This window comes from Thermobia domestica, chromosome 9 (assembly GCF_964235325.1).
Source record: "Thermobia domestica chromosome 9, izTheDome1.hap1.1, whole genome shotgun sequence".
NCBI classification, from domain to species: domain Eukaryota; kingdom Metazoa; phylum Arthropoda; class Insecta; order Zygentoma; family Lepismatidae; genus Thermobia; species Thermobia domestica.
The window spans coordinates 171,996,274-172,018,533 of record NC_137462.1 but is presented as its reverse complement, the minus strand read 5'-3'; the positions used below and the strand labels follow the sequence as shown (position 1 = coordinate 172,018,533).

The window sequence follows — 22,260 nt, the reverse complement described above, 5'->3', positions numbered from 1 at the left end:
TCTAATTCTCTAAAGACATTTACGTACGAAGTACAAATTTTCATAAATATACTTACAGGAAGCACCAATTCATATAATGACACAATTAAGCACCTACCTCTTCAAAGGCATTTACATACGGAGCACCTATTTGCATAAAGACACATAGGAAGCATTTATTCTCATAGAAACACAGGCAGCATCTACTGTATGTCCATAAACACACTTACATAGGGAGCACTCTTTTTCCAATAGACATTTACACTGGAACTACCTATTCCTGTAAAGACAGAAAGCAGCTATTTTCATGAAAACAGGCAGGAAGCAAGTGCTTTAATAAAGACACCTACATAGGAGTGTTACCTACCTAGGTATATGGACAATTGCATAATAAGCACATATTTCCATCAAGACACACAGGAAGCATTCATTTTTATAAAGACACCTATTCCCATACGAAAGACATACCTGCCACTTTTGGACAAAATATTGGATAATAATCATAACGCCTTCGGATAGTAGCGCGAGTGATCGAAAGAGATGCTTTTGACCCGCATGTAGACAGATGAAAATAAAAGTAATGAAAAAGAAACGGTATAGGTAGTAACACTGTCCCAAGGACTTATTATGTATTCACTCTCTCTCTCTCCCAGTCTGATCGCCAGTGAGTCAAACAAAACGGGTGATTAGAAGGAACAAAATGATGAAAGGTAGGGGGGAAGAGAGTATCCAATACAGGAGAAGAGGAGAAGGGAATTTCTGAATAAAATGTAGTAGACGGTGGCGATACGAACAGCAAATGAAGAAAGTTACCGGTCTGTTCTGAGTGTGGGGCACAACAAGAACTTTCTTTTTCTCCGCGAGGAGTCTGTCCGTTTGTGGAGAGCAGTCATTCCTGCTTTTTAGTTTATAGTGCAGGTAGTGACTCTTGTAAGTGAGTGAGAGCTGTACTGAAATCCAGTGCAGGCCACTGATAATCTAGGTGTTTTATACGGGGTCTTGGTTCAACGCTCTAACGGTGTTTGCGTCTGTAAACTAGTGCGACTTCAAAAAGAGCCAATAGTGTACTCAAATAACAAACTACAAACTACTAAAAAAGAATATACAAAAAAAAAGTTAACAGTGAACGGATATATTTGTGGTGGAGAGAAGTTTAGCGAAAAGGTAAGTTGTTTCAAATAATTATCATTTACAAACTTCCGTAATTACTCAACCAAATCTAATGAGTTTTAATTAGTTGTTTTCGTCAGCATTACTCGGTTAATCCTTTGTGTAATACGTTACACTCAACGTGTGATATAAGTTATAAACATAGCATGGAAATATTATATGTTTTCTTTCAAGAACTCTATAATATTGTTTGAAAGTAAGTTCCGATAATTAAAGTTATTGCTGTGCTTATGAATGTTGGAATATTGGGGATATACGAGATAGTCTCAAAAATTTGCTTTGTTCGTGTTAGTTGCATTTTCTATATCCGAAAATTAATTTTGTGTGTTTTCTTCTCTCATTTCTCTGAGGATAACCTGGTTATCCTATCTATCTATCTATCTATCTATCTATCTATCTATCTATCTATCTATCTATCTATCTATATATATATATATATATATATATATATATATATATATATATATATATATATATATATATATTATATTTAGTAACATAGTAGTACACTATATCGTTAGAAAGCAATTTCACAATGGAAATAATACTGAAACATAAGAAAGGAATTTCAGAAGAAAGCTAAAGCTAAATAAGTTCTTCCGAGAGCATCAGCTGAGTATTCACTTGGAGAAGTGAGGGAATGTTAAAAAAAACAAAAAAAAAACTGTCAGAGTCCGGGATCGATCCTACCGGGACCGACAGAACGCAGTTTCATCTTTGTCTCCCTCATCAAAACACAAATCCTCCAAATCCCTCGAAAAGTATTAGTTGGGCGGTAATCGACTTATAATTGAGAGAAACGTTCTCATCCCGATTTGATGTTAATTAGTAAAAGCAAGTATCAGCATAGTTTTTTTTTTTTTTTTTAAATAAATACTTATGTTACATTGCTGTATCCTTTCTGTGAAAATATATCGAACTGAAAAGTTCAAATCTGCGAGCATAGCTGTTAAATAGCACTATAGTTGGTCCTATGTGAGAAGATAAGATGGGACATCTAATTCTTAAGAATTATTCTTATTCTGGTGAATGAAATGAAATGGAAGTTCTAGTTTTACGTCTCATGTTTATATACCGAGACTAAGAGAGACAGATGATGCTAATGAATGAATGGTGGAATGAAGAAAGCGGGAAGAAAAGGGAAAACGCCGATAAAAAGTGACGCACGGTGTTTGTCAACCACAAAGCGCACTTGGTGCAAGCGGGAATCGAACCAGGTGCCCCACACAATAGAGATGAGCGCTCTACCATTGATCCTGATGTTGCACTCTAGTTTCATTAATAGTTTCTGAGTGTAACCAGCGCTTCTCATACCCTGTAAAACTGACTAGGATTCCACCAAGAAATGAAGTCAGAAATGCTTCCACAAAAAGTAAAGATTTTTACAAGTTCGGTATTCATGCCTTGAAGCACTGTCTGAGCTGACTATACAGTTCATTCTATAGTATCGCAATCTTGACCGAAGCATGAAACAATAGTTTGGGTTTCTGAGACACGATTACTCTAATTAGTTTAGAAAAAGCATTAAAGAAAACAATAAGGTAAGTCTGACCATTAATCATAGAACTAAATGGATCTGTAGTGGCACAAATGACGAAGATTACATTTTTAGAGTCAAGAACAGTGAATTTGAACCCAGGTCACGCCATATGAGCTTAGTGCTTCACGAACCAACACTGTTTATGTGGATTTCTCCGAAGGTACTTTCATTTCCTCACACGTTATTATTTTACGATCGTATGTTTTCATTATTTGAGCCTCTTGACACGCAGAACATCAGGTACATGAAAGGAAGATTTAACACACTGGCATGAGTCAGTTTACTTCACTTGGTTTGATGTATTTTCCTTATTTGTGATACTCAAAAACCCATTTGATTTCTCTGCGATGTAAAAATACAATATAGCTGTTATCTACAGATAAATTTATTATCTGTAGACATTAAATATGTAGATAAGTTACAGTTATATAATCTGTAGATACTTAATATCATCTATTGAATTTTCGATTTCCCATAATAAATACAAAATTTAGCTTTGGTTGTCAAGGAGTTCAGCATCCCCTTGAGCATCGAAGCTACACGAGATAGAACTTATAGTTTGAGATAGAGTCTGAACCAACGAAATACTTTCAAATTTCAAAGGTCTCTTGCCCGAAATCGAACACAGGTTCCCGTACATCAAAGACGCGTGCTAGTCACTAGACCAACAGAGAGGGCACAAAAATTAGGAATTTATTTTAATTTTTGGCATTCTAAGAAGAAAAATGTTCTATATTAGTAAATAATGGTCCCCAATAGTCAAATATAACCAAGTGTTTTTTACGCATCTTTCCGAGTGTGGCAACCGATTTTGATCCTTGATCGTTAACTTGTGTTAATGGATCGCCTTCCAAACTATTTGTAGGCTTATATTTGTAGCTGTGTTGGAAACGGACAGAAACAGTCAGGAAAATAACTATTTTTTTTTTTAATTTCCGCTATCAATTTCTCCGTTCTTTTATGTACCATAGGGCTCTCGCTTCTATTGAGGAAAGAAATGTGTTCCGAGTTTTAAATTTCACTTGTCAAAAATTCGAAACGAATAGTTGAGAATTGTGTCTGGTGCGAGTGGTCCTTGGTTCGAACCCAGGTCGTGTGTTTTCTCTAAGTTCTCCCGTTTCTTCTCATTTTCTTATTCCATCAAGTCTTTCATAATCATTCTTCCTCCGTCTCCTTTAGAGTAAACGGCATAATCATGGAACGTTAAATGTAAGACTTCATTTCATATATGAAAGTAACTTTCAAAAACCAAATCAAATAAATGACGTACGTTTATTGTTTCTAGTTTCTTCCCACATTAACTACATTATTTAGAAGAAACATTACCGGTAACTGTTCGAAATTTCCTTCGTTTATGGAGCAAGGCGTGAGGCTTACTTTCGTGCTTTGCGCTAAAATCGAGTTCTAAGAAATAACGAAAAATTTGTGCCTACACATAGCGTACCAACAAAAAGTTTTCTATCGTTCAAGTGACATGATAAGGGTGTTTCACGCTTAAAAAAAATGAAACTGCACATACTTCACTTGCATCTGGTGTGCAGTTCCATTTATACTTAATTAACCAGCTTTTATAACGCCATATCAAAATTAAAAGTTTATGACGGTGTAATAGATACTTGATAAAGGCTGAGTTCTTGAAACCAATTATACACAAAATCACAGATATTTGAGATCATTAGTAAACAGTCAACGTGTTGAAAGGTTTTCTCGAGTTATGCTCGCTTCGTCCTTCACTTGTGATTATCAAACTTTTTATATGTGCAAGTTACTTACACTTAGAAGCCCTCTTCCACCGCTGACAGGACATAATCGTGAGGTGTTCACTTAACAGCTTTATTATTATTATTATTATTATTATTATTATTATTATTATTATTATTATTATTATTATTATTTTTTTTTTTATTACCGAAGTTGCAGTAACCCAAATGAACCAATAGATCACAAAAAGTTAAGCATATGTATAACGTTCCTTTTCGTTTGTTTGAAGTTAAGCGTCTTCTTCAAAAAACTGGAGTTACATGAAACATTGTAGTACAGTTTAAAGTAAGTGTGCTCACACGTATTCAACTTGAGAATTAAACACGAGTCCTCGCACCGATGATGAAAATCCTAGTTATGAGATGGTTCTTACACAAATCATATTTGTTATAATGTCATAGGGATAATTTTGTAAATAATAATAATAATAATAATAATAATAATAATAATAATAATAATAATAATAATAATAATAATAATCTAAAAAATTTTAAAAATAAAGCAAGGAAGGAAGTAGGAACAAACCATGGTTTGACCAGGAATGCGTTAAACTAACAGAGAAGAGAAAACTGGCAAAATAACCTTGGCTGCTAAATCCGAATGAAATAACTGCACAAAATTTAGTAGACATCAAGCGAGAAACTTTGTTCCAAAATTTTAGAACAAAGAAACGCGATTTTTTGAAAGCTAAAATTAAGGAACTGGAAGATAATAGTAAAAATAAAAATATTCGGGACATGAATAGGGGGATCAACGAATTTAAGAAAGGCTATCAACCTCGTGCTTATATATTAAAGAAAGCTGACGGAACAGTTCTCACTGATACGGATAGCATCTTAAATAGATGGAAAGATTTCTTTGACGATTTGCTTAACACGCAGTCAAAAACTAATATGCGTGGAGAAAGGGAGATACACATCGCAGAACCGTATGTTCCAGAACCCAACCGAATAGAAGTAGAAAACGCTATAAAGAAATTAAAGAAATACAAATTTCCGGATGTAGACAAAATTCCGGCTGAGTTAATTTTAGCTAGAGCGAAACATTGTGGTACAAGATACACAAACTTATTCTTCTTATCTGGAACAAGGAAGAATTGCCACGAGAGTGGAAAGAATCAATCATTGATCCAATTCACAAGGAAGGCGACAAATCAGACTGTAATAATTATCGAGGCATTTCTCTTCTATCAACATCCTATAAAATCTTTTCAAATATTCTATTAGCAAGATTGACCCCCATACGCAGATGAAATTATTGGAGATTATCAGTGAGGATTTAGACGAAATCGATCAACTATCGACCAAATATTTACCATTCGCCAAATACTCAAAAACAAGTTGGAATACAATATCCTGGTACATCAACTATTTATTGAATTTAGAAAGGCTTACAACTCGGTCAGGTGAGAAACATTGTACAATGTCCTTACACAATTTGGAGACCGAAAAAGATGATTAGGTTAATTAAGGCATTTTTAAATGAATCCCAAAGTAAGGTCCAGGTAGGAAAATTTTTGTCCATTAGTTTTCACGTCGAGAATGGCCTAAAACAAGGAGATGCGTTGTCGCCATTATTATTCAACTTTGTCCTGTAATACGCTATAAGGAAAATCTAAGATAGCAACCAGGGCCTAGAGTTGAACGGTATTCATCAGGTTATGGCGTACGCTGATGATGTAAATTTAATACGGGATGATAGGGAACAATAGAAAGAAATGCAGAGGTCTTATTAAACCCTTACAGTGACTTGAGTTTAGAAGTAAATGCAGAGAAAACTAAATACACGGAAGTGCGTCGGAACCGTAATACGGCAAATTATGGATGCGTTAAAATATTAAATAATAGTTTGGTAAAGTGGATACTTTCAAATATTTAGATCCATATTAACAGACGAAAATCATATTCACGAAGAAATTAATAGTCGACTAAAAGCAGGGAATACGTGTTATTATTTAGTTGAAAATCTCTTGTCATCGCGAATTCTGTCGAGGAATTAGAAGCTTAAAATATATAAAACGATAATCATGTCTGTTGTTCTGTATGATTGCGAAACATGGTCTCTTACTCTGAGCGAAGAACTTAGACTGAAAGTATTTGAGAACAAGATCCTGAGGCGAATATTTGGACCGAAGAGGAACGGGAATGGGGAATGGCGGAACCTTCATAACGAGGAAGTACATAATTTATACGGTTTACTAAATATTGTTAGGGTCACCAAGTCTAGGAGGCTTAGGTGGGATGGAAGAAAGTAGCTAGGATGGAAGAAAGTAGAAACGCTTTCAAAGTCTTAATTGGAAGAGCAATCGGAAAATGACCATTAGGGAGACCTAGGGGCAGATGGAAGGACAATATTAAGATGGGTCTGGCAGAAACAGGAATACAAAGTAGAAATTGGATCCAGTTGGCTAAAGGTAAAATTCGTTAGAGAGCTTTTATGAAGCTATGGCCTCTGGGTTCCATATGCCATAGAGTGAGTTAGTTAGTTAGTTAAAGCAAAGAAGGAACAAAAACTTTCACCACCTTCTTCTCTTTGAAATTTCTTTGAAAAACTTACATGAAGTCAAGTCAAAGTACTAAAATTCCAACGTACGGTTGCTAGAATATGGCCTTTGAAATAGAAGTGGGTGGCCAGTATTTTTTGAACAAACTGTACAATCTGTATCGTCCATATTCGTATAAGGAACATCGTTTGATATGAAAGAAAATTTTTGTCTGTATTGACAAAAATATTCTGGGTAATTTCCTGATAGATATATCCTAATAGAAAGGAAAATAGTTCAGAAAACGTGTGAAATGGGAAAAGGTAGTTTGTTTATACTATACATATATTTATTAGGTTAAAATATATAGCCAGTAGCTGATAATGGTCTGTAAAAGCATCGGTTGGAATATCAAAGGTGGATGCCTATACACGAGTTTCACTTCATCCCTAATGCGGCCGCTCTTGCTTCTTACCCACATAATATTGAGATAATGTGAACAAGAAAGTACCCTCAAGCTTTAGTGTTATGTTTATTGATTTATGTACAGTACATTTACCTTTATTGATATATATTCTCTGTTTACTTACAAAGAAAGTAAACAATCACTGCTCATTGTATTTATGTAAGTTAGTTACAAGCAGAACTTCCATTACCTTCATGTTAAACAACAGATAAATAGAATAAAGCATGTGCTGTAATGCATGAATGAAGACGTTACGGAAACATGAAAAAAAGAACAACCACGTATATATACACAAGATCAAAGCTAAATAAAATTATTTGATGTAAGAAATCATACCTTATTTAAAAATTAAATAAGTTTTTCGTTGTTTTTGAATGGCAAATTTTTCTGTTACCTGCTGATTAAAATCTGTCTGTTACCTGTTCTAACTGTTTAACATTTTTACTTTTCTGATACTGGCGTATATTTTAATGTTCAAACATGTTTCACTTTATTCACGGGCTAAAAATGAAAAGGCTACAACATTCACACACATTTGCAATAGAATAGCCGAATAGATTCTTCGATTGTAACTGTATTATAAACCTCAAGCACACTAAACAATACTCACTCTATTATTTATTTATTTATTTAATTTTTGCGAGTTTGTTTTCGATCTTCAAGTTGCCGCAGCCTACGTAACACCTACACCTTCAACGAGTGGTTGAGTCGAAGTGCAGCTGAATGGAGGAATTCATAATTATTACAAAAGATGAGTGACAGTTGCCAAGGTTGCTGCAACTGCTTGGGGACAATATAGAAGGATATGAGCGATGAAAGTGTGGATGCGGTGAGCTCCCTGCCGTATGTTCAATGTTATTAAAGCCGGTGGCAATGCGTCTTCCAACTGGAATTGTTAAGCTCTTTCTCTCTCTCTCTCTTTCTCTCTTGTTTCGTTTTCTGACGTGTATTTTCGAGAAATGCATCAATATACCTACTGTTTTGTGCTAAAGGGCAAAGTTTTATTTTTACTGAAACATTATTTAATACTGTGAAAACTTTGAAATGATATCTTTGAAGTTAGAAAAATAGGCGGATGCACAAACCATGCAATGCAACCTACAGCACCAGAAGCCACATCATCACCATCATTATAGGTATTCTGCCATTATTGGTGTGCCACTTGCCGTAAGTGAAAAGCCTCTATCGTTGTTACTTACTACTTTGATTGACACTCTACCACAGTACGGTTAGTTATGTGCAACGTAGTATGCAGATTAGATGAGGTAAAAAATCGGGGTTAGTTTGGAATGAAATAAACTGTTGTGTTTTCTTGTAAATTCCGAGAAAAGAAATTTCTAGGTTTACGTCCCACGATTATGCCCTTCAGGCTAAAGAAGGCAGATGATTACTGCAAAGTGAATGTTTATGAAACAATTTAGTGGAATGAAAATGTGAGAGAACATGAAAGAAACGCGAGAAAACCCACGAACACGATGTTGTTTACCACTAATTCATATGGCCTAGAAGAAGCGAACCAGGAACACATCACATCACTGCTGAGCGTACTACTACAAAGCAATTGTGTCCTCTTGTATTTTCGCAGTCTATTATGCTCATGGAATATCATGGAGTAGCTAGAAGTTTCTTAAAAGATAATAAAGAATTCGTGTTGGTATATTGAAAACAAGAATTATACTGTATGATCTTTCGTCTAACATCCTACGATTGCTACTCTGCAGACTAAAGAAGATGAGGGATTAATGTAAATGAATGATAACAAAAATAATTGTGGAGTAAGAAACTGGGTAGAAACCGGAGACCTCTGAGAAAATCCTAACCATAATGTTATTCCTCACAAACTCCTATGGTCTCGAAATGATCCAGGACACTTAGCACTAAAAGTGAGGGCTGTGCTATTGAGCCACTGTGTTGCCTTCGCGAAAATTAAATAAAGGGAAATTAATAGAGGTAAAGTTGCCAAATAAAACTTGTATTTATTTCGGAACTGTAATTGCTATAGGTTTATTATTACATTTCATTTATCTTTCCTTGTATTTCCTGTATCTTAAATAACGTAGAAGCGATGCTTGATTCTTTCTCTCACAAAATCTTTAAGAAACATTACAATATACATTCACGATAGCTTGTGGGTAATCACACTGCTAGATTTGTTTCAATTATTTTTTTAAGGATATTTTAGAAATGAAGAAAAATAATAGTTTGCTAATGTTCAATCCTAATGCCAATGCTCAAAATAATACAGTTACAATATGGTGGGAGATATTTCAAAGATATTTGTAGTTCTGAGCATTTCTCACCTACATTTGTGATTTCACAACTTATTTTTTAAAAAAATGCATTTTATATGCTTTCAACAAGTTGTAAGAACATATTTAGATGAGTACAACAGCATACAAATGAGAAAGTGTTCAGAACTTGAGATATAAGAAATTGTATTTTGAGGGGCGTGGTGGGATGAAAATGAGAGAGACAGAAAGAAGACTATAATTCATGGATAACGCATGCTTCTTTCTGTGTGTGGTTGTGAGTTTGATTCCTTGTTCAAGGCATACAGCCTAGGATAAAACCGTGTGCAGCGGTTCGGATCCTGCTTTATGCAGTAGGTATCATATTATGTACTGTAGGTTTGGTACTGAAAAAAAGATCTTAAGACCATATTAATCAGTCATTTAAATTCTAAACGATAAAGAGATGCCCTGAAGACTGCAATTCATATGAACTGTCAATTTCCGTGAGCATTGTTTCTTTCAGACATATTTTCGGATAGCATTGACTCTCTTCCTGGAGTAGGATAACTATTCCTCTCCCGAGGTAGGAGAAGTTAAATTGCGATTACGTTTTTTTTTTTTAAGGCATGTTCTTTAGCAAATAATGCCCCAGTGCAGCTCTCTCACAATTTGACCCCCTCCTACGTAATCTTCTGAAAGGAAACCTGTAAGATAGTGGCAGTAGACTTATGATGGCGGAAATGATAATAGGGGTTCTCAATATTGTAGTTACATTTTCATTTGTTGTTTATCCTAGGATATACAAGAGCACAACGGGAGATGTCCACAAGGTAATGTTAAACTCGAAATAAGGAGATTAGTATTTGATTGTGTTGTTTACTTACAGAGATGGTTATTTTGCCATCGTATTTCTCTTGGACTCAGGCACGTTGTCCTCAATGTGGCTCCTGCTTACTAATCTCAAACTAGCACTCGTTCGAGTTCGGGTTCACTATGCTGAATGAGGCTCTCGCGAACTCGATCGTGCGCTCATTAAAGACTGGACTCACTGTTCTCAATGAGGCTCACACTCAATCTTGCTCGTATTCACTATCCTCATTAAAGTTCACGCTTAGTCGTACTCGGACTCTGGCTCTCTATCTACTTATAGGACTCTATCCCATATGGGCTTACACGGGTTCAGACTCACTACTCTCCAGGGCCTTGCTTTCATTAATTTTAAATAAGGTTCCTTCGCTCATACTTGAACTCGTTCGATCTTGAACTCACTTTTTCAATGAGAGTCGCGCTCACTAAAGACTCGGGCTCGCTTCTTCAATGAGGCTTGTACTCACTCGTGCTCGTGCTCACTAGCCTTATCGGGACTCATGCTGGTTCGGGTTTGAACTTGAGCTTTCATTTGCTATTCACTTATAAGATTCATGCTCACAAGGGCTTGCGTGGGCTCGCGCTCACTACCTTTAATGGGGCTTGTCCTCACTATCCGTAATGGGACTCGCGCTCACTATTCTTAAATAAAGTTCACACTATCTCACTTGCGTATTCATACTCCTTCGAGCAAAAATTCTATTTTCAAGGAGGTTAGTGTTCGTGTTCGCTCAGAATTGTACTCAGGCTCTGGCTCTCTATGTCCTTATAGAACTCGTGCTCACACAGAGTTGAGAGTTTAGACATCTCTATATAGAAGTTTTGCTGCAAGTATTGACAGAAATACTCAGGCCTATTACGATTACTCTAATTTATGCGCTTCTTTAACGTCCACCACCAAGAATCTTGATAGATTTATTTTCTCTTGAGATAGACGAAAGAAAGTATCGTTCATCATCCGTGAATGTGAATGACTCCTTCTTAACCTCTATCCATAAATTAGTCGACGCACATTTGAGATTTATATGTGAAACAGTTCTCACGGGAGCGAAGCACAGAAGTGCAATATTACCCGTACATACAGCAGAGTATAATATGTGAATTTCCACTTTTATGCAAGACCTTTGATCAAGATGACAGCTATATATTTCTCTGTCACTGACATACTGTTACCATAATTTTCGTGTGACTTATTGAATTAATAATTGTACGAAATATGCTCGCTGCAATTTTAGTGATGTTATCTAAAACTTATCTAATATGTGACAAATCTAATATAATTTCACGGATTAATGTTGGTTGGCTTATAGTAATAAAATATGTGTTCAATATATGATCAATCCAATTTTACTATTTACTTTTCACATTTTCTCTATTCCAATGTTAAAAGGAACATATGAAGTGTATTTCAAAAATTCTTGTTGCTACGTTTAAAAAATGATATTACAAAAGTTTTTTTTTTTTTTTTTTTTAATTTAAGAGAAAAGTCTACGGAAGAAAAGAGGAAATTACTTTCGCTTTTGGATTATTACTCCCGCAATTGCCTGCAAGTGATAGGAGAATAAACTTTGAACCTACATGTAGCACACGTACTTAGCTTGAGAGGAAGCAATGTAGAAGTATTTTTTATATAATGAATAACCTTGTCTTTAAACTTCCAAACCATCCTATGATTAAGTATTAAAAATCTTATACAACAGTTATACATATCTGTCTGTCGACAGGTCTCCAACTAAAAACTTTTAAAATATATCGAGAAATTATTATCTGAAACCGATTCAGTCTTAAGGATAACCATTAACCCTTTATTCAAATCGATGTGGTATAAATAAAACCATTTCCGGTTTTAACGTCGATTGCCATAAAAGAAACACTGTAATATATAATGACGAATTCAGTATCGCAAAAATAGGTTCCATTTCTGATATTATCTCTCTATTGGAATCACAAGGGGTAGAAATAAATTGTCACTCGCTGTTCTACTTTTGATTAAAAGAACAAAATTGGTAGAATACAAATGAGTTTCGTTTCACATGTGCAGCTATGACTTCCAAACTAAATTAATGAAGTAGACTTCCAAACGATGTGAATTCAATACTCAAACTTGAAGTAGTACATCTATAAACTACTTGAATAGAGGAATGAGATCTTAGATGGAACATATTCTTCGGACACTGAATCCATATCAAAATGTCATTACTCGCTATTTTTTACTTTCTTGACTCTAATGCACCTTAATATGAAAACCGGAAGTGTTAATTGATGTCTATCACTTTCGGTTGTAATAGCGAAATAAAATCAGATGTGAAACTTATTCTTGCAGTACTAAATTCATTAAAAAAAAAAAAAAAAAAAACTGGTTGTCGCTATCTCTTTCCATTTTTTCCATTATGCGATCTGTGTCGTAACCAGAAATCATAGTTTTTCAACTTTTTGAGTTTGAACAGATAGATAAAAGGACAGACAAAACTCATTCTTCGGACACTGAATATCTGTCAAAAAAAAAAAAAAAAAAAGCACTTTTCGATATATGTTAGTATTTTTGCTCTACAGGGTGTTCAGAAAGTAATTATGCAGTTCATAACTAGCCGTATTTTATTTTCCATAAACCACTTTAAACAACTGAAATTAACTCGAAGTTAAACTTTAATGTCATGGAAGTTATAAGAGATGCGGGAAGTGATTCTCTTGCACTTGAAGACACAGTTGCACACGTTTCTGCATGTTCTTGAAGACACAGTTGGACATATTTCTGCATGTCGTCACTTAGCACACCACACCATGGCACTGCATAGTTACTTTCTGAACACCCGGTATAAAAATAAGTATTGAAACTGAAAGCACTAGTAAATTCCAATCATTTCCATTTTTGGTAGAGTGTTGCTTGTAATGGCGGTATGTTCCCTTGAGATGCTGAATTGATTCCAAAAAGCGCAAGCGTGACGTAGCAGACAAATCACTGGACAAGAGCGCAATTATGACTCCGAAACTAAAGCGTGAGGTAACTAAAGCTATAGTGGCTGTAACAACAGTTCTTGCCGGTTATATTAAGAAACGAGAACCACAAAGAAGTATGTGGGGCAAAGAGCATCCCTACTTCAACTCATTTTTCTTTACTACAATTCAATTTCCCACATAAAACAAAGAGCATGGATATTTGGCACAAAATCTTTCACTTCGTTTTAACACACCACGGCGTTGCAATCGGATCAGAAATGTTGTGGAAAATGCTACGAAATAAAGCAGGTTCTTTCGACAAGAAATGCCATAGGATATGCCATGCCATGCGAAATGCTATAGCATTTGTTACTTTACACGGCAGGATATCGATGATACGATTTTTGCTACGATAAATGTTTCCGTCTAAAACTAGCCTTAAGCATGGCATAATTTGGAAGTCTAAAAGTAGTAGAATTTCCTATTTCAATATTGATTTTTACATCGTAGTAATTGCAAGACGTAAGAGGCTGTTCTTGATCTGGATTCAGCGTCCAATGAACAGGTTTCTTCCCTCACATTATCCTTGTATTGCAGCCGGAAGTTATAAGTCTACCTCTTCCGGTTTCAGTATTGTATTAACATAGTCTACCGTAGTTTCAAAAATTGTGAAATGAAACTAACTTTTTATAAAGCTATCTGTGTTCTGAGTTCTTGTTTCAAATATCTTTTACATGTGACAAATATATTTGAATTTATATTTCTAGTTTTATATAAATTAGATCCATTAGAACTGATTTGAAAAGGACCTAAAAAAAAAAAACTTTTACATAGCAAAGAATGTCCAATGAACAGGTTCTTCTCTCACACAATCTTTGTACTGCAGCCGGAAGTTATAAGTCTACTTCTTCCGGTTTCAGTATTGTATTAACATAGTCTACCGTAGTTTCAAAAATTCTGAAATGAAACTAACTTTTTATAAAGCTATCTGTGTTCTGAGTTCTTGTTTCAAATATCTTTTACATGTGACAAATATATTTGAATTTATATTTCTAGTTTTATGTAAATTAGATCCATTAGAACTGATTTGAAAAGGACCTAAAAAAAAAGCTTTTACATAGCAAAACATGTCTTATAAGAGACATATCGCTGTATCAATGCATTATTTGATGCATTTTCAATTAGTGTGGATTGATATTGCCTTATATTATTCATTTCATTAAAAAAAGTATATAACATTACTATGGTTTGTTGAATTATTATGAATATCTTGAGAATTCTTGAACGGCAAGAAATAACAAATAATAGATAATATTTTTAATTACATGTTTCAAAATGCTTTCTTCACGTTGTTTGTTCAAAGTTTCTTTAGAATGTGTAATTCTTGTTTCAAAATTTGCATTTTTACTACTTTCTGCTCATTATATTATTGTCTGTTTCCTTTTAAACAAACATTTTGATTTTACGGCAAGTTGATCAAAACACTATATCAAGTTTATTGTGGCCAATATATATGAGTATCACATATCAACACATATATCATCAATATAATGACTCATTGTTCCCCAAACGGACGACAGAATGCATTCATTCAATTTAGAGGAAGGTTAAGGTGAAAGAGCTGCCTGGAATCTTTAAAAGTGTTGTCTAATTACGAGCTGAAGTTTGTTTGTGCACTTCAGTGTTATTTTTATCCTCTTCAAAATTACGTTGCATGTATTCTTGCAAGCGTTAATTACATGGCTGAATATAATGTGTAAACTTTGTTAACACCGACAAAGATAATTAAACGTAGTAAGTACATATATTGTAATAATAAACGTATAGTCAAAGAAAGGTGAGTTTTGTTGGAATCTCTTTTAATTTCTGTAACCTTAATCCTTAGATGATACAGTACTGGCAAATTATCGTATATTTTTGGATTTAATGACATGATCATATATATAAAATTATGATTACATTTAATAAGTCACGTGATACCAGTTTAAGATGCTCAACTAGAAACGTGCCAAATAGCACATTCTTTACCTCTTCCTTTGTATATAGTACTCGATACTAGATAAGTTCTTCATTTAATAATTGATTACTTTAAGTATTTTATTTAAAGTCATTACCAGAGGTTATTCCTTAGATTTACCTAGATTTAAATCAAGCATAACATTGGAATCAATGAAAAACTGAAATACCATTTTACATGGATAATTGTATCAATTGACACATATGCATATGTAAAATAATCGTTTGGTGTATATATATTTCTTTAACCTCACAAGAAATTATGTATAATTGTGTTTATTGCAGCAATAGGCAGTATAAAACGAAAATATCATTTAGAAAGTAATCAATGCCAGCATTTGATAGACGAAACTCCTATCAGTGGCGGAAACAGAATCTTCGAGATTTTCCTGCAAGTCTAGTTGACAAATAGTGCAAGTTATTCTGTCACTTAGGATGTATAGACCCTTCCTTGGAGCCCCAATACTGACTATAATGCCTCAAACTGAGGGGTATTTTGGACTTTATCGACTGTTTCTTATACATTTTTATATAGGCTATATATACGGATATATATATATATATATATATATATATATATATATATATATATATATATATATATATATATATATATATATATATATCTATATATATATATATATATATATATATATATATATATATATATATATATATATATACGGATATATATATATATATATATATATATATATATATATATATATATATATATATATATATATATATATATTCCTTGGTATAGACCACCCAAGATATCCATTAAAATTATCTAAAACTATGATCATGTCTGCTAGGATTTATTATCCTTATCATGATCATCATATGTATTCTGCTATCTGTGTAACCAAGTTCAGTTAGTGAAAACTACGTTTACATACACAATGGTTCCTGGTTTCACATTATTATCCTCCTAATCAATAACCATTATTTGCCATTTTATTCTTTACTTTCTTGTTACTTTCTTTCCTCTACTATACTTTCTGTCACTTCTTTTAGACTCTTAAACAATAAAATTATTGATAATTTCACGATGATTGTGTGAGAATCATTTTTGCAACTAAGCTCACTTGGAGATTAAGATAAAGCAATATTCATTTAGCAACAAACATCATTGCACAATGTTCATTTAGCAACAACAACAAACTCAAATATACAGAGAGGTTAATACACTAGTAGAAACCTTGGCGAAGTGATTGAAGGAATCGACAATATACTGAAGTAAACATGACGTATATTTACAAAACAAGAGTTGTTTAATTGCTGATGAAGAAACGGCTCCAATTGATTTCTCATTTTTTAAAATTATAACTTTATTCTTTATGCTTCTTTAGTATTTCCTAATTTCTTGTGACATTCTAATCAGTTTATTTTCTGCAGCAGTTTTTACACTCGTGTTTCGAGGACACCAGTCCTTCGTTTATATGGCTGCCTGGTAGGGTACAACATCATATGAAATCATTGTTTCAATTTATATATATAGGAAGCAATATTATATCGAAAGTTACTGTAGAGTTCTATTCTCAACGATAGAGGAAGTTAGAGTGCCTAATATCGGAGAAATATTAATTGACGTGAGCATGTAAATATCTATGTCAGGGATGACCAATTCTTATAGAATTGAGAGCTACTTTTTGTCTTTTCAAAAATCACTGCCTGGCTATTTACAAGTTCACTAGCCAGCTACAAGGAATCATAAACCAATAATAATGATCGATACAGACTCTGTGACGCAGACAAACGCGGCGGTCGACACTTTGACCATCCCTGATTTATGTAATGAAGGCATAAATATTCGGATATTGACTAATTGATTTGTACTTTCGTCCTTTGTCAGCAACGAGGCTACCTATTATGAGAGATATAGTTTAAAGTGGGAGCTGAAATACTGTAGTGAAATTGGTACTTCAATGGGAATCGAATTCGGGAAGTCGTGCAACAAAGGCACGTACGTTAGATACTACAACCAAGAAAGAAGGCTACTCAAATATTGTATACAAAAAAAAAAAAAAATCAAATCCTAATCGTTAATTTATCTTTCTGTTCAGTATACTAATTTCCTATTTTCCATATACCTTTTTGAGCTTCCCCTTGGGTAAGCAATTTAACACACACACGCTTTTGACGTAGGAGATCCGGGCTCGTTTCCTGGTGGAATTTCATGTGGTTTGGATCCCATGTTATTCTGTAGGTCCACATCTGATGTAGCCTCGCTGCTGAAGGGGACGCTAAACTCAAAATCAAATTATATACCCTTTTGAAGCACCAACCTATTCGTGCGTATACTGGCTTTAGTAGCCGCATAGATAAATGGGCTAGAACCTGCCTTCGGACATACATATTACAGGAAAACCTAGCAAGTTATAGAATAAATGTGATCACTTTCTTAAAATAAATATTAGAATGGTTGAAGTAACAACATTTTAGTGATTTCGTGATGCAGGAAATACAACTTGTTAATGTCATTTTAGTTATTTTTCGTATCCATCAACCCGTTACATTTACCGTTTAGCGCAGTCCTCGTGCATAATTTTTCCCACAAGAAAAGATTAAAATTCGTTCTATATATACTATGAAAATAATTTTATTCCAGCGTCAGCTGGTTCTGCAACACTCATCAACCTGAGATAGAAGTCGATCGTAGCGCTGTTACTATATACAATGTGGGCTTAAAACAAAATGTTTTTCCTCTTCAAAGATCTGGTTTAGTAGGAAAAGCAATTAACTACTGACAGAGAGAACAAGAAACAATCTATTAACTAGGATACTCTGTTAATTTTAAATTCTTAATCGATAAATTTGGCATACACTTGAAAACCATATGTACTAGTTAAGTTCGCCTTAAAATTAAGTGATTAAAGGGGTTCGATTAATAATGACAGTCAATGATTATGGAAGAAATATGTTGATATTTTATTTATTCATTCATTGCAACATGCTGATAAGAATTGTATTAAAAAATATTGTAAAAATTTTCAGGAACATTTTGTGTATTTGTCTCCATTTACCGGTGTGTAAAACGTTATCATCAGAAGAATGTAGTTTTTTTTTTTTTTCATAAGAAGAAATGGAATACTTAAATAATATACTTAGATACTCAACAAATTAAGGTATCAAATTTAATACAGAATAATGTTTTATTTGTAATACTTTCTAATTATGTTTCAAGAAATTTGTAACTTAAAATTTCTCTTGTATTCAATCCTCCGTGAAGTTGTCATTTAGGCACAAGATGGATCACTCAGTCCTTGGGTAATAAATATTAATTAATGAACCTCAACGTTGTTCTTCCGTTAAAAAATCTCTTTCTTTTAGGTGTATATGTAGATAACAAAATGAATGAATAATGTGTGTAAAAAATATTTGAAAGTATAATATATTTCAACCCCCCTCTTCACCTTAGGATAAACATTAAAAAAAAAATACTAAATATCTTTGGTCTCTTACAGTTAGCCAAAAGTATGTCAAGTCAATGGTGTGTATTTATATGCGGTATAAACATACAAACTAACAAACATAAACATTTTGATTTATATGTAAGATTTGTAATGATCAGTCAACTCTTTTAAGCAACATAAAAATGCATGAAGAATATTTAATATGCTTGTACAGTCCGCAGCAGAAAACCTGCAACATGAGCATGTAAGTTTATTGTGAAACGACGAAGTCTTTTGCTCCAAAATAAGTGTGCAGGGGTGAAAGCCGAGGTTTCTCCTGGCGTGATTCGTTAAACTTAGACGTTATGTTGATTCCCTGCGCTGTTAGGCGTAGCTTCACAATAAACTCACATGCTCATGTTGCAGGTTTTTTTGCTGCGGGCTGTACACTTAATAAATGGCATATGATTGAAATAAATATAATCAAATTTTCACTTGGGGTGTTCAGAGCATAAGGGGATCAAGTACAATTCCGAAAGTTGTGAAAAGGAAGGTGTAAAGTTTCTATGATAGGTTTACGTTTAAGTACTTGAAAACTTTAATTTTTTTTTATTATAGTAATTATTTACGATATGTGGATATGAATCTTTTAAGCTCTGAAAGGAACTTCAGATAGAGATCTTAAGGTTGGTGTAAAGGGACAAGCTTCGCCGGTAGATGTCAGTATAGTCTTCGTATCTCTCTCATGTATTTTTTACCTTTCACGAAAATTCACGATTTCTCTTACAAATTTCAACCTAGAGACTTCAAATTTTTGGAGAAGAAACTCCATAACCTATCGAAGACAACAATCCGTGCCGATTTTTTATTTAGAATTTTATTCATTGTTGAAACAGTTATATTGTTAAAGATTTGGATATCCATTTTAACAATCAAACCATTTAAACAATTAAGAAAGTTTTAAATAAAAAATCGGCACAGATTGTTACCTTTGATAGGTTATGAAGTTCCTTCTCCAAAAATTTGAAGTCTCTAGGTTGAAATTTGTAAGAGAAATCGTGAATTTATGTGAAAGGTAAAATATACACGAGAGAGATACGAAGAGTGTAGTGACATCTATCCGCAAAACTTGTCCCTTTAAACCGATCTTAAAGGTGAAATATGTCCAAAATGATCAAAAGTGGACTTGATTTCCTTGTGCACTGAAAGTACCAATTAGATAAGTTTATTTTCTCAAAATGTGTAGAGTAATTTTGGAGATTAGTGGCTTAATGTTAGCATATTCATCTCTAGTGTGAAGAGTTCCCGATTCGACTCCAGGGCAAGTGAGTTAGTAGTGGAGAACATTGTGTTTGTGTGCTTTTCTCACGATTCTATAATTTCTTTCCGTTATATTAATTTTACCAATTAATCCATTATCATTCACTTTCTTTACCATTCGTCATCTTTACAAAGCATAATTTTAGACTGGAGTTTAGAGACTGGAACGTTAAGATTGGAGTTTCCCTTTCATTTAACGATGTTGAACACCCTCTACGCAATTTTTTGTCTTTTTCTATCAAAAGATCTAATATGTTTCAATCAAAAATTTCTTCTAAGCCTTATATCTGGAGAACTACATATAATGTAGTCAAACCCAAACTATCAGTTAACTCAGTATGATGTGCTTATTCGGTAGATAATACGAAAACTCGATTTAGGGGCCGTTCAAAGATGTTGTAACCCCTGATCCAAAAACTAATCATTGGCCAGGGTCGCAATCTTTTGATGCATTTTTTTTATCATTCCTAAAATTCTTGTTAGCGCATTGATTTCTACGGGAAAATTATTTGTGTTCTTCTTGAAATAAACTGGAATTTTAGTTATCTCAAATCTAATTAAAAGTATTTTTGGTTTTATATACGTATATAATAGTGAATTCTATAATACTAGCGTTTCAGGAAAAAAGAAATTATGGATGGGAGATATACATCAATTTAGGGGTAAAAGTGGATCTGAAAAGGTAGGGAGACGGATGACGACACGCCCTCCCCCGTGCCTATCTTTACCTATTATAAATTTTTAGTAAGTGGGATATATTTTTTGGAAGTGGGGTAACGGCGTCCCCCCGCGTTCCTCCTCACTTTACCCCTGCATCAAACGGTAAGTTGAAGAATCTAATATGCGTGAGTCTTGAAACTTGGTCTTACATTAGTTTCCAAGAAAAGTAATGAAAAACTAATTCCTTTTTAGAGCTAAAAATTGATGCAGTATGAGGAATATGCCACTTATTGGAATGAAAGTGATGGTGAAATACACCCATGTGAAACTCTTGATTATCACGTCAACAAGACGAACAGTACGTACAGACGAACAGACGTTCACATTTCTCATTTGATACTTATACATAACATTCCTTTCTCGCTCCTTCAAGATTCCTTTCTCGCTTTCAACCAAATTTTGTAGATTAATTATTTTTGATGAAAATGTACGATAGTCATATTTTAATATCTTGTTACAACAAGTAAAACTCTTTTTTTAAGGTCCTCACAGTAATAGATACCATTTCAAACAACATGTATCTTTATTATGCAGTAGTTGGTTGAGTAAACCTTCTAACTAACAGAATGATAAATGGATTAACCAAACTTTTAATTGTTTATTTTCTTGATTAACCAAGCGCATTACTATTGTTCGACAAATAGGCTAAAACTGTGTGTCTTAATCTTTCAGCACAAATTCAAGTGTCCTAACTCTCTCTTATAAGAAAGGATTAAGCTGATTTATTGTTTGCAATGATCCGAAAACAGCTTACCCGAGTTTTCTTTTTGTCTTCTTCTTTTTCAAGCATTGCTATAGTCAGTTACAACTAATTTTTTTTTTTTTTTTTTTTTTTTTTACATTTCTGTTTGTTTAATGGAAGTTTAAAGTTCCTTTTCTGGTTATATGGGACTTGGATCTACGGTAGTTCAAGGTGCATTCCCGTAAAGTGTTCAACGTTCTTTCACCAGAAACTGAACTCGGGACACATTTGTAAATACGGATTTATTACTTACTTTGATCAAGACTCTGATTTGTTAGCATTAGATTTATGAGTCAACTTTGCTTTAGAGGTGCGTAGCGTAGTCTAGCGAACTTGCCCTGGGTCATGGGTTCCAAATTGCAAATATAAATTTTGGAAGGGGTAGATTGCCCCACCTTTTCATTTTGAGAGGGTTGACCCACTTTCAATTTTGATAGGGGCGCATAGGATCACCCCTTAAATTGTGGAAATTACAAAAACTGAAAACTTGGTTGAGGTATAAAGTACCTGGATATGTACCTCTGAAAATTTGGGTAGTCCTTCTTGTTTCCTTGAATAGGTAATTCAAATTTTGGGAGGATTTTGTAGTTTACTCTCTAACATGGAGCTTTATGAATTTAACCACATATCT

General features: G+C 33.8%; 1 protein-coding gene across 1 annotated transcript in view; it reads left to right on the top strand.

Annotated features, from left to right (window-relative positions):
- The first annotated feature begins 693 nt into the window (after positions 1-693).
- Ugt50B3 (UDP-glycosyltransferase family 50 member B3) overlaps positions 694-22,260 on the top strand; it is a 126,284-nt gene continuing 104,717 nt past the window's right edge. Inside the window, exon 1 of the mRNA XM_081772200.1 lies at positions 694-1,143. The gene's annotated coding sequence lies outside the window, so the exon portion shown is untranslated. The remainder of the gene's footprint in view (positions 1,144-22,260) is intronic.